The 18,105-nt window shown below is 48.4% G+C and overlaps 1 protein-coding gene and 1 long non-coding RNA gene across 2 annotated transcripts in view; one reads left to right on the forward strand and one right to left on the reverse strand.

The window, feature by feature from the left end:
• Positions 1–18,105, reverse strand: part of BRD4 (bromodomain containing 4) — a 72,946-nt gene that overhangs the window by 48,970 nt on the left and 5,871 nt on the right. The window contains 1 exon segment of the mRNA XM_051641578.1: positions 3,401–3,494. The gene's annotated coding sequence lies outside the window, so the exon portion shown is untranslated.
• Positions 1–18,105, forward strand: part of LOC127395136 (uncharacterized) — a 90,455-nt gene that overhangs the window by 28,631 nt on the left and 43,719 nt on the right. The window lies entirely within an intron of this gene.

Here is an 18,105-nt window from a genome sequence, read left to right on the forward strand (position 1 = left end):
ACCTTTAAGGTCCCTCCGACCCAAACCACTCCACAATTCCCTGCAGAACAGGATGGTGAGATCCTCCCTTGGAGCTGGGGTGGGTCCTTGCTGCCTGCTGTGACCCCGGGTGCTTTGAGCCCTTGTTAATTGGTGTTAATGAGGCGATGTGTGTCAGTGGGATAACGAAGGGGATTTGTTTCCCTGGGAGCCATGTGGGCAGCCCTGGAGCTGGGCCAGCCCTCGTGCCGCCACCAGCAGCCTCACTAATCCTGGGGACACTGACCTCAGCAGCCACCTCCATGTCACCTCGTGCTCCCTGGCCCTGTCTGTGCCCCAGGGGAGGAGTTCAGGAATTCTGCCCCAGCTCCAGGCTGCCCTGTGCCCCAAATCCACCAGCTCTGGAGTTCTATTTATTCCTGTGCCATAAACCCCAGGGCTCCCCTCTGCTTTTCAGCACATCCAAATAGCCAAGCCAGCAAAAAACTCTGAATTCAAACTTATTCATTGTCCTCACTATTTTTTTTTTGGGAGCAGCTCCTCTCTAGGCTCATTTTTCCTTGGCTCAAAGGAAAAAGGAGAAGTTTAGAAGTTGAATCTGAGCAGTTTTACACTGGCTTCAAGAGCTCAGGAAGGCAGAGCCCACAAGGGTTCATACCACAGATCCCACCTGCTCAACAGAGACACAAAAACTATCTTCAGCATCAAGGTTCTGGCCTGTTTCCCAGAGCAGAGAGGAATCAGCTTTTCTTGATTATGATCTTACAACAGGGACACAAAAGTAGTGATCACAAAGTCAGGCTGCAGTGAGGAAGGAGCAGGAGCTGCCCACAAGGGGTTTTACACAGTGTTTCACCACAGGTGTTGGAAGGACAATGGGAGGATGTGCCAGCAAATAAGTTATCATGGAATGGTTTGGGTTGAAGGGACCTTCAAGATCATCTAGATCCAACCCCCTGCATGGGCAGGGACACCTCCCACCAGCCCAGGTTGCTCCAAGCCCCATCCAACCTGCCCTTGGACGCTTCCAGGGATGGGGCAGCCACAGCTTCCCTGGCCCAGGCTCTCCCCACCCTCACAGCCAAGAATTTCCTCCTCATGTCCAACCTCCAGCTCCCTCTGCCAGTTTCAAGCCATCCCCCCTTGTCCCATCCCTCCTGCCCTTGGCCAAAGTCCCTCCTCAGCTTTCCTGGAGCCCCTGCAGACACTGGAAGCTGCTCTAAGGTCTCCCTGGAGCTTTCTCTTCTCCAGGCTGAACATCCCAACTCTCCCAGCTTGTCTCCAGAGCAGATCTACTTCAGCCCCAGGATCATCTTCATGGCCTCTTCTGGACTCACTCAATAGCTCCCTGTCCTTCCTGAGTTGGGGACCCCACAACTGGCTCCAGTTCTACAGGAGGTCTCACCAGAGCAGAGGGGACAATCTCTTCCCTGGCCTGTCCAAGTCCATCACTTGCCCAACCTCCTGTCAGCTCGACACTGCGTCCTCACCCGTAATGTCCACAGTGGGGCAACCACCCTGCAGCCTGTGGCAGTCCACAGTGCAGCAGGTTGTCCACCTTGTGGCCCACGAAGGACCACGCTGGAACAGATGTCCACCCTGCAACCTATGGAGGTCCACAGTGGAATAGTCTCTGTCCACCTTGCAAACCATGGACATCCACACTGGAGTAGTTAGATGTGCCTGAAGGAGGCTGTGACCCCATGGAGAGGAGTCCATGCTCCAACTCTTCTGGCAGAACCTGCAACCCCAGCAGCAGCCAAGGCCACCCTACCACAACCCTTTAGTGTCCCCATCCAGTGGGCTCAACAGACACATCCCAAGCCCCACCAAGCAGAAGCTCTTCTGCCCACCAGCCCCAGATCCAGAGGTGTGAACTCAAGGTCCCACCACCACCCTATGACCCCATCCACACTTGACACCATGTCCTCACCTGCTGGCATGTCCCCAAGTGCCACCAGCTCCTGCTATGGCAGAGGGACAGTGCCAGAGGACACACATTTTTGTGTCCCACCAAAGCTGCCCATGAGTTAAGCTAGTTGTCTAGTTAGCTGCTGGTTAACTTGGTAGTTAGGACAAGCCTGAGCCTTCCCCATTCTCTATTTCAAGACACCAGCCCCATACGTCCTCATCCCACACAATTCCAGCAATCCCTGGAGCACCCAGCACATCAAGGTGGGTGGAGAAGGCAGGACCTGGCTGTAGGTGACTCCACAACTGACAAAACTTGAGGAGAAGTTGATCTAAGTCAAACAAGTGACATTTTTACCCCTCCTACTCTGTGTCCAACCCCAGTACCAGGTTCAAGCCTCCTACAGGGACGATCCCAGCACGAGGCTGTTCCCACCCTGGCACTCTGGGAACAAAAGCTGCCCACTCTGCACCCGAGCCTAACAAGTCCAAGAGCTGCTTTTGCCTCAAAAGAGCCATCTTCCCCCCCAGTTTTACTTCTTGTTGCCCAGCAACTAAATATCCTCCAAGGTCAAGGTCCTCCCAGACATTTAAAGCACAACTTTTCCCACCCCAGGCTTGGAAAAGCCAGTGGATCGACCACCAGGCTGAACCCAGACACACCCTGGACATTTTTCTTGGAGAGAATAAATTATTGGAGAGAATCCATCTCCAATCTTGCCAAAACACTTGGGAGTCACAGAGCCAAGAACTTCTGAAGCTGAAGCCATGAGGAAAACAAACAACTGTTTGGTATTTGGGGTGATTTTCCCCTATTTATAGCCAAAATTTTAGGGCAAACTACCAGAAACAAAACACATTTAGAAGAGCAAGTTCTGGGCAAAGGCACCAGAACCCACCATGTTTGTGTCCTCTTTTCCTGAGCTGGGTGGAACACAGACCTCCAGAAGGCAGCTCTGGGCAGCACTGCCTGATGGGCACCTGAGATGGAAGGAGGCTCCAAAAAACACTACAGGAAGCAGAAAGTGGCCAGATTTGGACTTGGTGGCAGCTAGGGGAGACCACCAGGACTGGCCACAGGGTGTGTGAGCTTCAGCTGATCCAAAACCTTGTGTCTGATACTCAAATCCCAGAGGAATGAGCCAAGAGATAGAAAACTGGATTATTTCAGGTGTGTGAAGCTCCTCCCTGACCTCACCCTCTCACCTCTCCACTGCTCCTGCCTCTTATTTTCCCTGCTGGGATCAACTTCCTTGGCAAAGCAGGTTTAAAACCTTCCAGCTCATGAAGCAGAAGGACAACCCAAGTTTGGTCCAGCCTTAATGAAGCTGAAAGTTCATATAATCATCAGGAAACCTGGCAAATCCAGGGAGATGGTGGCTGCAGCCAACTCCTGCATTTGGCCGTGCTCCAGTGACACCCCAAAGGAGAGATTATTGTCCCCAGATGCTAAAAATCAGCCTAAAAATCATGCACTTCCAGGCAGAGAGTTGAAATTCAGGATAATTACCTGAAATCAGAGCTGACCCTTTGGGGCGTTCAGTTCTTCTTCACCCGCTGAACCCTCTGACCTTCATTTTCAAAGCTACTATTGAAAGAAAGATCTGGAAGGAAAAGAAACGTGTTAATTCAGAACTGGGGTTAAAACCCATCACTAATTGTTCTTTTTTTTCTCCAGATTTCCATGATTTATAAGGCAAATCAATGTGTTGAGTCAGAAAACCAGGAACCCTTGACAATGACGTGGATGGGCGAAGGAATCCAAGACAACAGTCCAGACCACCATTCAAAGTGTTCACACTTCAACATTTAAATATGTTGAGAGAAATTATTTCACTTGAGCCCAGCAACCAACCCAAGATGCTGGTTTTTTGGGAGCTCCAAGCAGCACAGGTCCACCCCCTCATCTTAAGCTTTCCCCAAAGGAGACAAAATAACCTGCAGGTTATTCTGCAAGTCTTTCCAGCCCACAAAGCCCTCCAAGCCCAAGGCCTGGCCAGCTCCAGGCGCCTCAGAGCCTGGTTCAGCATCTGCCCAGAACTCCTGAACCCGAACCCTGCGCCGAGGTGGGAACAGCAACATTCCTGCTCTGCCTTTTCATGGAAGTTACTTTAAAAAAAGCTCCCAAGGCAAAGAACATCTCTGGGAATGTGACCATGACCACAACCAACACCTTTGGAACACGGGCTTGTGCTCCTGACAAACTAGCTCCTGAGACCCCCTGGAGAAACAGGGCCAGGTCTGGAGCCCCCAGCATAAGAAGGACATGGAGCTGTTGGAGAGAGTCCAGAGGAGGCCATGGAGATGATCCAAGGGCTGGAGCAGCTCTGCTCTGGAGACAGACTGGGAGAGTTGGGGTATACTCCATGGTAGAGAAGGACATGAGCCAGCAGTGTGCCCAGGTGGCCAAGAAGGCCACCAGCATCCTGGCTTGTGCCAGCAGGAGGAGACAGGTGGTGATGCCCCTGTACTGAGCACTGGTGAGGCCTCACCTCAAGCACTGTGTGCAGTTCTGGGCTCCTCACTACAGGAAGGATGTCAAGTTTCTGGAGCGTGTCCAGAGGAGATACCAAGCTGGGGAAAGGTCTGGAGAACAAGTCCTATGAGGAGAGGCTCAGGGAACTGGGATCGTTTAGTTTGAAGAACAAGAGGCTGAGGGGAGACCTCATTGCTCTCTGCCTGAAAGGAGGTTGTAGGGAGGTGGGTGTTGGGCTCTTCTCAAGTGAATAACAACAGGACCAGAGGAAATGGCCTGAAGTTGCTCCAGGGGAGGTCTAGATCAGAGATTAAGAACTTTGTTACCAAAAGAGTGGTTGGGATTTAGGTTATGGTTGGGCCTGATGATCTTCAATGATCATCTTCTGTGACTGTCTACTAATATCTGCAGGGTGGGTGTCAAGAATGGGCCAGTCTGTGTTCAGTGGTGCCTGTGACAGGACAAGGGGAAACGGCACCAAGTGACAACACAGGAAGTTCCACCTCAAGGAGAAACTTTGCACTGTGAGGGTGACAGAGCCCTGGGACAGGCTGCCCAGAGAGGTTGTAGAGTCTCCTTCTCTGGAGACTTCCAAGACCCTTCTGGATATGTTCCTGTGTGACTTGCTTTAGGTGGTCCTGCTCTAGCAGGTGCTTGGACTCTATCTCCAGAGGGCCCTTCCAACCCCTGTGATCCTATGATTCAACAAGAGGGTCCCAATCCACCACACATCTGTGTCACACTGAGCTGTTCAGCTCCAGATCCATGTCACATCCACCCTCCCCCCCCAACTTCAAGGCTTTTTACCTAAGATTCTATGATAGAAAACATTTTACTTAAAACCATCATTTACCTTCTGCCTGTTCAGAGGCTTTTAAATTTCCTTTGGGGTCGGAGGGGAAAAAGGGAATAACTGAAAGAGTGACTCCTCCTTCAGCAGCAAACCCTCCCAGTTGCTTACAAAAACATTCCCACAGCAAAGTACTGAAATAAATACATCAGTATTTTCAGTCCTCTAAAAATCCAGATGATTTCACTGCTTTGGCACCAGGAATTTACATTTTCAAGCTTTTAAATGGATTTTTTTTCTTCAGGATCCCCCATGCAGTTCCAGAAGTTCAGGCCTCCAAAAACAACCATTAACAAGAGGAAGGCACGAAATCGAGGAAGGTTTGGAATTGCCACCTAAAAATCTTCCCCCCAGGATAAATCTTAATGAGCAGGTAGTGAAAATGTTTGCAAGTGTGAATTTAAGTCAAGACTTGGGGAGTACAGAGTTTAAGGGATGTCACAAAAATCCCAGCAATGCTGAAAAGGAGAATTGTTCCCTAAACAAGGGTAAGATCAAGAAAAAAACCCATGACAATCCCAGCAAGGGATTCATATGGTAACTGAAAAGAAAGTGACAATAACTCAAAACATTCACATTTCTAATTTCATGGCTGTTACATGAGCAAGTTTTCCTACAAATCCACTTTCTCCATCAGATCTTAACTTTTTAATACTTCATTAAGAAAATCCAAGACATTCCCACAACCCTCTAGACTCTTCAGGAAGTGGCATCTGGGGATTAAACATCCCCCAAACTTGGCACTTCCCTGGGTGCTAAAGGAGGGGACCCCCCCATCCTGCAGCAGTCCAGGGGTCAGGGGATGATTTCTCTCCCAACTGACCACCCCCCCAGGCACAACCCTCCACCAACAACCTGTGCCAAAGGGATCTTGGCTCTTCCTGAGGCTCTGACACAGAAAAATCCCATTGGATTTAATCCTCTCCACAATCAACCAACACACACAAGATTTTCTACTTGAATAACACGATTAACCTCAATGTTCAGAGTGTCTCAGCTCCACTGACTAAATTCTTTAGCTGATGTTTTCACCATTCTTACATTTTCCACTAAAATTCATCCCTCAGCCCCAAGACTCCCCCCCTCAATTTTCCTGCTAAGGAGGAACCTGCCCTGGAAATCGTTTCAGTTCTTCTCCTCACCTGGAATTTCTGCTGTTAAGCTGATTTAGTTGCTATAAATCCATCCAAGTCCCACCCACGTTGCCCTCATGAGGAAAAATGTCTGGGAGAAGGGGAGACAGCATGGAGAGGAGCTCCAAACTCTTGTAAAGCAGTAAAAACCATTTTCCAGGTACTCCCAGGTGATAAATATGGCTCCAAAAAGGCAGATTTAGGAGTCACCAAGGCATGCTGCTCCCTCAGCTCTGAATCTGCACAGTGGGAAAGGTCCTGGGTCTCTCCCACCTCCCATGTCCATCCTGGGACAGCTCTCCAAGCTCCCCAGGACCCTCTGTACCTCTCAGGTTTGGGTCAACTGCAGAAGATTTTTCATTCCAAGGTTTCTTCACTCTTTTGTCACTTCTGGAGTGTCCTCAACTTCTCACTGTGTCACCAAATAGCCTTGAAGAGAAGCAGGAGTCCCTCAAAAAGACGTTGTCTTCCAGCTGGTGCACCACATCCAGCCTAGACATTATTCTTTCCTTCTCCACTTGGAGTTTCTTTGCCATTTAAGTGGCCAAACGATCCTCAGCTCAGAGGAAGTCACCACCACCGAGACATCCCAGACTCCAATGTCCTACCTCTGCAGGCCAGATCAGCTCCAGCTTGATGCACAAGGACATCCAACTCCACGCCCACCAAAAAAAACAAATCAACACCCAGAGCACAGATCTTGCCAAAACCACTTATTTTGTCTGAAGGATCTTCTCTCCACCAAGACTGGCCCAGCAAACCCAGGCTGTGCTCCACAGGGTTCATCCAGCTCTGGGACAGAACTACACATTCAGCTGGAAACAATCCCAAGACTCAAAATTTTCCATGTGTTGCAGGTGGATTTTGCTTGGCTGACACATGAGTGAGGCTCTGCCACCAAGTTCCCAGGTGGGACATCAACGTGTGGATAAATTAGCATTAAATCCTCATTTTCCCAGCAAATTAGGTGGGGAAAACCCCCCCAAACCAGCCCTAAAGGGAGAACAGTGTCCGCAATCCAAGGAAATCCACATCTCCAGCCCCATTTCTTTTGACTTCAGGGCTCCTTTAATCAAGTCTGACACTTGAATGGGAGGCAGCGACCAAGTGACCCTTGATCCAAGAGCCCTTCCCAGCTCTGCAAACAAAGGAACAGCTTGAACTGGATCCAGGAATTGCACTGGAAAGCTTCGGGACAAGACAGTCTGTGCTCAGTCACTGCTGAACTGGTCCCAGACACCAACTGAATGAGAGGAGTTGACTGCAGGGAAGATCAAGCCCATTTTTTGCTCAATAAACCACTTCTTGCTCTTGTTTTGACTCCACAACCAGGCTGTTCTGTCCAGAAAACATCCACCACACCAGAAGGATCCAAGCATTCTCCAGCTGATGGCACCACCTGGAAGCAGCTACATCTCCCCTCTGGCTTCCAGAAACCCCATGGACATCTTCCCAGGAACGCTGTTTTAACAACCCAAAGTGAGGGTCCATGGACAGCCTGGGCTGAAGCTGAGGATAACAAGCTGGGAGCAACTGGCAAAACAGCAGATAAGAAAATGGAACAGGGCTTTGGATGCTGGACAAGGCTTTCCTCCTCCTCACCCATATCTCAGATTCACAAACCTTCATCAGACACCAGCACTAAACACTTTTAAAGCATTTAAATAAATCCTTGCCTGGACAAGCCTGAACAAGAGTGAATTCACACCAAACTGTGCCTTCATTTCTGCTCTGTGACATTCAGACCTGGGTAAAACCAAAGAGCTGCCAAAAAAAACTGCTGCACCCACAGCAACACTCCAGTGCCAGCCCCAAAACTCACACAACCTTCTTATTTGTAGGTAAAACCCACAATTTTCTACAGCAGGAGAATCTTCCTGCCCCTGCAGCAGCTGCTCTGATTGTAAAGCAAGAAAACAAACAGCAGAATCAGCTGGTTTTAACAAAATCAACTGGGGAGGTGGACAAATCTGAGCAGGTTATTTGCTCATCAAACTGGTTTGCTTCTCCGAGCAGAGGATTTCTGGTATCTTGGGGAGGACACACATTCTTGTTAAAATTATTGTTAAACCCAGCGGAGTACACCCCAAAAATCAATGTAGGCAACAGATAATGTCATTACAGACCAAGCAAGTCTTATTTTAGCCCATGTCAGGCAAATGCAGGAACCCAACACTCCATACAAAGCAAATCCAACATCTGAAGACAAAAATTTTCAGAGAATGATAGAACAGAATCTGCTGAGTTGGAAGGGACCCATGAGGATCATTGAGTCCAACTTCTGACCCTGTGTATCCCAAGAATCACACCACCTGCCTGAGAGCATCATCCAAAGCCTTCTTGAACTCCGGCAGGCTTAGGATAGGCTGCCCAGAGAGGTTGTGGAGTCTCCTCTGGAGACTTCCAAGACCTGTCTGGATGTATTCCTATGTGACCTGCCCTGGGCGTTCCTCTGCAGAAGAGGGGTCAGACTTGATGGTCCTCAAAGGCCCCTTCCAACGCCTATGATTCTACGACAGCTCCTTCCAGTTCTGTAGCACCAGCAAACCTGCCTAGAACTTCCTCAAGTCCTGTGTCCAAGTCATTGATGAAGATGTTAAGGAGGACAGGGCCTGGGATGGAGCCCTGCAGGACCCCACTAGTGACCTGTCACCAGTCTGATGTTCCCCCATTCACTGTCACTTTGTGCTCCATCCATGAGTCAGAAACATGACATCCACTGGCCTCTCTTGGTCACCTTGGTGGGTGACCTTGTCATAAAAGGATATCAAGTTTGACAAGCAGGACTTTCCCCTCATGAGGCTGTGCTGGCTGAGCCTAATGACTGCCTTGTCCTCCAAGTGTTTTTCAATACCTTCCAGAATAATCTTTTCCACAATTTTACCAGGCCCTGAAGCTAGACTGACTGGCCTGTGGTTCCCAGGGTCCGCCTTGAATATCGGAACATCAGCCAGTTTCCAGTCAACTGGGATCCCTCTCCAGATTCCCAGAACCTCCTAAAAATCATAAGAGAGGGGCCTAATTTTGCTTAAAATAAATGGGAAACATATAAAATAAATTTTCAGAAATGAGTCTGCTTAAACATCTCCCCCTCTTAGTCCCCCAGATTCCTCCAGAGGTAAATTCCTGTTTGAAACTGCTCATTTCCCAGCACCAGATTTTCCCACGTTTTCCAGCAAGTTACAGACAGATACTTGAAGTTTCTACCAGAGACTAAATTTCTCATCCTTGAGTTGAACAGAATAAACTTTACCCCATCCCACCCACCACCATTTAAATTAACAACATTGATTAAATAGAGAGTAAATTACTCAAATGTGCTCAGTATGAGATTTAATTCAGGTGATGAACAAGCCACAAGAACACGTTAGTGCTCTGTAGCCTGGAGGGTGTTTTCCTACAAGACCAATTTAGCCTCAAGTCCTTTAATTAGAGGTTGGAGAAGCAGAGTATCCAGCTCCAAAGCTCCACAGATTCATCCACGAATAGCACTGGAAAGCTTCAGGACCAAACAGTCTGTGCAACTTGACAGAGATTTTACCTTGAGAATTCAGCAGTTTGTATCTCAGAGGGGTTTGTGCCCCAAAAAATGGTCCTCCCCAAGTCAAACCAGACCCCAACTCCCTCCAACAATCCTCGATTTAATCTCACTGCTACTGAGGGCTCAGAAACAGCAGGAGTTTGTTTAAGGTCCATTCAGGCCCCTGAGCAACCAGTCTCAGATCTTCAAAGCACACCAGCCTTGACCACAAAGTGGAGGCCACAAAAGGTACCTCAAAGTATTTCTGAGGAATGAAAGGAATTTCTGCAACCCAGAGCTTGACCACAGGGTTTTCCAAAGCCACCTGAAAACACCTCAACTCCTTGTGCACCCCCAAAATGGGTATTTTCTCCTCCACAAGGTCACACTGCCCCTCAGGAACAGGGTCTGGACCGACAGCACAAGGCTCGAGAACCTGAAACAATCCAGCTTTTTTCTTTCAAGGATTAAAAAGCTGCAACAAAGCCATGAAAGGGAAACCTGAGGCAAATATTCAGAAGTGTTGTCTGAAAAAAACCAGAGGTGGTTTGATATTCAACTTTCTGTCTGGTCAAGAGACTCACAGTCTAACCAACCCCAGAAATGAACTGTTTGTTTTCTCTGGATTGCAGAGACAACCTTGAAAGCCCTGAAATCACCAGTTTAGAAACTATCAGCTGCTGGTTTTGTTATTAGAACACGTCTGATAAAGGAGCTGTTGGAGGAGCAGGACCTTCCCCCCTTCCCTCCCTCAGCCATGGCCACAAGCCTCTTCAGCAGAGGTTGCAGCCAGAAAAGCCAATTTTTACAGCATTAATTGATAACTTGGTACCAGCAGAGTTGAGCACACGAAGCCACCACATTTTACAAACCACGTAAAAATTAATTTATAGGCAGGACAATCGACACCAGCCTCAGAATTTATCCAGAAGGGAAGACATTTGGTGCTGGTAGAGGGAGGGAACACAGAGAGCACATGTCTGCTCCTGCTGGAATGGCAATGGGAGTGGAGCAAACCCGGTGACTTGCCTCCGGTCAGAGTGCCCTGAGCTCCAGGGCAGCAGCTCACAGCTCCCTGCAAATTAACCAGGGATTTTTAAAAAGTCGTGAGGCTAATGAGGAAGACAAACTCACTTGTAAATCCACCCCTGGCTGACAATAAAGTCAACTTTCTCCACGAGGTGGGGGAGGTCACATCCTCCTGGGTGCGCTGAGAGCTGCAGGGAGGTTTTTGGGAGCAGAGATGTTCCTGTCCACCCTCACCACGGAGTAAATGACTCATTTCAGGCTTAATTAGCTCCTAGGTGAGGTCAGGCAACATGGACATCACGTGGCACAAGCTTTGAGCTCATGTTAACTGTGCTGAAGAGCAGCAGAAACCTCCCCAAGATCTCCAGCTCAGGCTCTACAGGTCTTGGTTCAGCCACAGCAACCCCTCCACGGAGCACCCTGATTGTCCAACCACCCAAACCAAGAATGGGAATATTCCAGGGTGAAATATTGAGCCAGTTTTGGTTCATAAAGCAATTTCTTAATGGCGTGGAAAGTCAACAAGCTTCTGAAGAGCCACCCAGTTGGTGAGAAAGGTCATCTCCATCCCAGTAACAGGAAATAAGGAGAGAGGAGAAGTGGCCATACAGGAGCAGATCAATCATCAACCACCCCATCTCCAATGGAAAAGAGTGACCACCCACAAAACCCATCCTCCACACCCCTGGAATGTGGTCAGGGACACTGATTACCCAAATTCCAGATTCTAGTCTTTGCTAGGGACAAAAAGCAACTAGAACTGCCTGCTCATCTTCTCTCCACCATCAAAAGGTGTTACTGATGCTCCTCGGCTCTTTCTGGACCTTCCCTGTGTTTCATTTTGCCATCAGGAGGGTCACTTGTCCCTCTCTCTACACTATTTTCCAAGTGCACTGATAAACCACGGGTTTAAACAGATGGATCTTGCTCTGCAGGCTGCTGCACTTTCCTGCCTTCAGTTTCTTAATCATTAACCACAGAGGGATTATGAACCTCCTTCATCTTAGTTTTAGGAGAAAACAGTTCAACCTCAGCTCTTGGAAGATGCCAAAGTGTATCTTGTCAATAACCAGGCTTCAAATGAACATCTAAAGGAACTTCCTTTGAAAAAAATTCAGGCTGACCACAAGGATTATGATCCTATGCTGAAAACCTGACTCTGTGATAACCTCACCTTTAGGCTCAGCTTTTTAGTAGCACATTTTGGGCTCTAAACCCTCCAATAACAACCACATTGTTCTCCTGTGGCTGACCCCAGGTTCCTTTGCAGCCCAGGACTGCTCAGATTTGTGTTTTTTCAGTGCTATCAACTCCCAAAGATCCTTTCCCAGGGAAACCCAACTGGAAGCTGAGGTAAGAAAGGACAAGCCAAGGTCAGACCAAAAGTAACTGATGGAAAAGGAGAAGGTAAAACCTTCACATTTTTAAAACGTGACAAAATGCAGTGACCTGAACGGGTTAAATGGGTCCTAAAACATAAAAAAGCCACATTGAAACCAGCAGGACAGTTAAATCAGTTCAAAGTCAGGCTGCTGGGCTCAGAAGAGGACATTACATCACATCTAAGGCCCAAAGTCATCCTGGGTCCCGTGAAGAGCCAAGTCTGTTAAGCAAAGTCCTATTTTCACAACTGCACAGCTCTACAGAACACCAGATAACCCCAAAAACCAGCTCCAAACCCACTGCCTGGGAACCAAACACCCCTGTGCCTCACCAGGGGTGTCAGAGGACATTCTGGGGCTCTGAAAATTCACTCCTGGGGCTCTGCAAACAGTTGGAATTTTTCCCTGGGACTGGAAGAGCCATGGGCAGCTCTGCAAACAACCCCCCCTCAGGCACAAGGTCAGTCCCAGCAGCAGGGAGAAGCGCTCAGCTTGTTTTTCTTGTAACCTGATCCCATTTTTACAGGGAATTCTTCTGCCCAGGACAGATTCCAACCCTAAATCCAGGCAAGGAAAAGCAGGAAAATACTCTTCGCTACCTTTGTTCTACAAACAGACCCTGCTCTCTCATCTCTGTGCTCAGAGATGTCCTGGTGATCATTTCAATGTTCAATTTTGCTGGTAACATCCTAATAAATCTCATTTTTCCTTTTCACTCTTTCTCCTCCTTTCCCCCACCCCACCCCAGTGACCCCGGGGATGTTCAGAAGCAGAAAGCACCAATTCACAAGCAGAATAATTAAAAAAAAACCACACAAAAGAGCACAAACTTTGTCCTGCAGAGCAGCCCCACACTTTGCTCTTCCCCAGAGGAAGTGGACCATGCCCAAATTAACTCTAACTACAGCCCAATTCCACAGAAAAGGATCCTGCCGCAGGTTTGGGAGCAGCATGAAGTTGGGAATCATCTCCTTAAATACATTAAAAATAACAGTGATGTTCAGGTCTGAGCTAGAAGTGAAGCTCAAACCCAGTTTTACTGTTCATCTCCTCTACCCATTCCAAATTCACCCTGTGCTCCCTGAACCCAAGCAGATGCCAGAGATTCCACACCCAGGTTTTCCAGGAGAGGACCTGCTGGAAACCCACCTACAAATTAAAAAAACAACAAACAGCCACAAACATCTGGTGTGACCTTTGACCAGCCATCTGCACCCTAATGCCATCCACCCCCAGTGTTAAACTCTGGACTCTGAGGAAAACAAAATCCAGCTGGCAGCACGCAGAGAGGTGGAGATCCTCCTGCTGGGACCTTCCTGCTGCTGGGACCTTCCTGCTGCTGGGATTCCAGAGGGTAAAATATGAGTAGTTTATCACCCAAATCTTGCAAATGGGGAAACACTCATCAGACAGGCATTAAAACCACTTTACAACAGCAAATACAACACAACCCGAGATGGTAACTGACACAGAGTGACTCCAGTGCTGGCAAAGAACCTGCCTCCAGCACCGAAACCTTTATCTTCAGCATCAGCTTCAGTGGAACCAACATTCCTTGGGCTCAGCTGAAGTTTTCTCCACTTTCTCAGGGGGGAGATCAGCTCCAACAATTACTCCAGCCCTGAGAAGGACTTGGGGGTGATGGTGGAGGAGAAGCTCCACATGGGCTGGCACTGTGCACTGGAGCCCAGAAGCCCCCCATGTCCTGGGCTGTGTCACCAGCAGCGTGGGCAGCAGGGCCAGGGAGGGGATTGTCCCCTCTGCTCTGCTCTGCTGAGACCCCCTGGAGAACTATAGACTGTTCTGGGGTCCCCAATACAGGGAGGACAGGGAGCTGTTGAGTGAGTCCAGAAGAGGCCATGGAGATGATCCTGGGGCTGAAGTAGCTCTGCTCTGGAGACAAGCTGGGAGAGCTGGCGTGTTGAGCCTGGAGAGGAGAAGGCTCCAGGGAGACCTTAGAGCAGCTTCCAGTGCCTGAAGGGGCTCCAGGAAAGCTGGGGAGGGGCTTGGGACAAGGGCAGGAGGGATGGGACCAGGGGGGATGGCTTGAAACTGGCAGAGGGAGCTGGAGGTTGGACATGAGGAGGAAATTCTTGGCTGGGAGGGTGGGGAGAGCCTGGGCCAGGGAAGCTGTGGCTGCCCCATCCCTGGCAGTGTCCAAGGGCAGGTTGGATGGGGCTTGGAGCAACCTGGGCTGGTGGGAGGTGTCCCTGCCCATGGTGGGGTTGGATCTAGATGAGCTTTGAGGTCCCTCCAACCCAAACCATTCCACAATTCTATGATATGATTCTACGATTAAGACAAATGATTTAACGGTGGTTGTCATGGGCCCATCAAGCTAAGAGGAGTTCACCCTTATGTTCCCAGTCCAAGTTTATTTGGAGCACATGAGCAGTCTCATCTGGCTCAAGTCAGGAAAGTGATTTACCTTGATTCCTTCTGATTTTAAGCAGAAATTTCACACCTCCTTGGCTGTGGGCAGTCATTCCAGCCATTGAAGTCTGGAGGAGTCATGGAAAACTTTGAGCCACTGAGCTCCCTCCAAACCTGCTCAGCTGGGTTCTCTGAATTGCATTTATTATAGTTATTCCTCCCAAAGTGTATCAAATCAGAGACAGTTTGAGCACAAACCTTGGTCCCTGCTACACCACAGCCCATTCCACACATGGAATTAGTGAGGAGATACCAGGAGCAGCACAAACTCCTCCTTTTGAGGCAGAAACTTGTTTGGAATGTAACACACATTGGGGTTCAGAGGGACCTTGGGGCAGCACGGACAGAAACCAAACACAGCCTTGGCTCCCACCGAGGAGGAGCTGGGGGATCCACCCTGGATGCAGCTGAGCTGCTTTGCCAGGAGAGAATGAGGATGGGAGCTCATGGCTGGATTCTACACCAGGCCAGTTCCAACCCCAACCCACCACTCCACAATAGGAACTTGAAAGTTAAACCTAAAATCTCGATTCTTCCAAAACCCAAGGTCTTAAGTACAACATACACTGCTTTTACAGCTTTAGTCATTAGGAAGAGGAGGCAAAACACATTTTTAAGAGATTTATTTAATTTCCAGCCTTGCTACAAGGCTGGTGGCTCAGCAGCTCACCAGGGCTGCCATGCTGGGATGTTTTCCAAGTCGAATTGCTGTGGATTTCATCACAACCCTCCGAGGTCCCACTGGCCAGGACCCAAGCTCAACCTGCCCCAGGAGCTACAGCATAACCAGATAAACCAGCCTGGCAAAGGGTTTCCAAAGCAGGGATGCTGTGAGGGAAGAAATTTCCTGACCCTTCAGCAGCTCCTCAGCACCCACCTCCTTAAAAAAAAACAACAACAAAACAGGACAAGTAATTTAGTATTTTGTGTATTTTTTGCATGACCATCAAGACATGCCAGCCAAAAAAACCTCCACAGAGCTCCTAGAAATGACATTCCTTTCAAATTATGCTCTTCCAAAACGAAAGTTCATAGGTAAAAGATGAATTACTGTTTTCAGGTAGTTTAGGAACAAAAAAGTGCCCTGAGGTCAGGAAAACTGGATCTGTGAGGCCAAACAGACTCCCAAGTGAGCCCTCGTTTTTAGGAAACCCAGAGACAACACAGATTTGTTGAGTATCTTCTGATTGATCACCACTCAGTAACTAAAGCAAACCCCACAGCTCTGAGTTGACACAAGGAAGGGCTGTAGGGAAGGAGGAAAAGGGACATCATGGAGCTCCATCCAAAGCTCCACCATGGAGCTTTAAGCTGGGCTTAAACTTCCAGGAGTAAATCAGCTGAGTAGAGGCAGCAGGTCCTGCACTCACTCTCGCTTCCCAGGATTCCAGTTCCTGCCACTCAGCCCAGAAAAACTTACTGCCCCAAGCATATTATTTTTAAGGGTTATTCCTCTCACTTTAATACCTCTTCAGCTTGTCAAATTAGCATAAAAAGGGCAACTGGGTAATTAATGACTGTCTCAGAACTTTCCAAAGAGGAAGGTGCTTCAGGAATTTTGCTTTGCTCTGCGTGTTCAGTGGGAAAATGCAGGAAAAAATGGAGCTACATGACCCAAAGACCAAAAGTCTGAGCAGACCCACCCCAGCCTGGCTGAAATTTCATCCCTGCATTTAAATTAAACCCTAAATGTTTCACTCTGGTTTTGTAAACTGAAAACACAGTTCAAGAGAGGAGATATTCCAGAAAAAGGAAGTGTGAGTTGAGGTTAGTCCCAGGGAAAACGCCTCCGTGCTGAGTCCTTCCCGCTGGACGAGTGAAGGGAGACTCCAAAAATCTCCACCTGAGCCAAGCCCAAGGGAGGGGAGATCCCAGCCTGGGCTTCCTGCAGCTCTGGAAGCAGAGCCATGCCCCTCAGATCACCTTCATGCAGCAGGAGGGAGACCTCACAAAAATTAGGGAGAGAGGAAGAAATGAGGAATACACACTTATTTTGAGAAGCTTTGGGCCACCAAAGCTTCTTTTTCTGGCATGATTGGAGCCCTCAGCTGCTTTGGAAGAACAACCAGATACTGAAAGAGCTTTGGGGTAGCAGCTGAGGGAAAGGATGGAGAAGCATTCCAAGGCTGACCTGAAACCATCAACCAAAGATCCTTCCCAGAAAACAAGATTCCTACCACCCACAGATCGGTTCCCTGAACTTCTACACAGCAAACACATCCTCCTTGTCTCCTTTTTCACAAATTCCATAAACCTCAAATGAGGTGAAAACAAACTTTCTCCTTGCTTGCTTGGAAAAAACAAGGCCCAGTTGTTGATCCAGCTGCAGAGCCACCCAGCTGCCCTGCTCCTCTCCCAGCCCAAAATAACCCCCAGCACAGGATAAAACATAACAAGAAATTCCCCACGTGGCTGCACAAGTGGTTTTGAGGAGGGAAAATGGGACATTACTACAAGAGAGCCTGGAGCAAGGGGAGAGGCTTCAGAGCAGGAACGGGATCCCAGTTCCTACAGCTCAGCTCGGGGCAGAACAACCGGCACAGCAGGGTGTGGATTTGCTCCCAGCCCCTCCTGATTTCCCTAAAACTGAGTGTCCTGAGGGTTCAACTGATCCTTCCTAAAACTGAGATCTCCCCAAAGACGAACAGAGTTGTGCTCCTGACTCCAGAAAAGGATAAAAAGCAGCACTTGCTCTGCACCACATCCATTTCTTTTTAACCCAAAACCTCCCCAGGAGACAACAGGGCTCTGGTTCAACTCCTTCCCTGTGGAGTTCCCAGTTGGAGCAGGAATATAACCAAGGACCCACATCCCCGGGCTGAGTGTCTTCATGAACACAAGTCGTATGAAAAATTAAATCAAACTGCACATTCCTGAGCCAACCTGTGGATCCCTCCTGCTCACCTTGTAGAAAATAAGCTGCAAAAGCACCTCATCCTCCACTCCTCACTCTCTCTTCCTGCAAGGATTTGCCTCTGATGGAAATGAACAGCAGCAACTACTCACATTTGGACAGTCCAGACCACTACAGCTCGTTAAATATTCATTTATTGTCCTTTTGTTTCCAGTAATTCATTCATTATAAACATAAGGATTATTCTCTAAATAATCTGTCACCCCACTGGGTGATCACTCCAAGGATCTCTGGGATAAATCACCTTGGAAAAGCTCAAATAAAGATTTAAATATTCTTTTAATTAGCAGGTATGACATAATTGAGGTTCCCAAGCTTGTTTTGCTTCTGTATCTGGTTTATTAAAGCCAACGTGCTGGCAGACAATAATTAAATTAAGCTGACACGACACTGTAAAGGACTATTTAATTGCTGAAGTGCCCAGGTTCGTTTAAACATCTAATTGCTTAATTAACCTGTATTCATGTAACTTGATTCA

Source organism: Apus apus, chromosome 29 (assembly GCF_020740795.1).
Source record: "Apus apus isolate bApuApu2 chromosome 29, bApuApu2.pri.cur, whole genome shotgun sequence".
NCBI lineage: Eukaryota > Metazoa > Chordata > Aves > Apodiformes > Apodidae > Apus > Apus apus.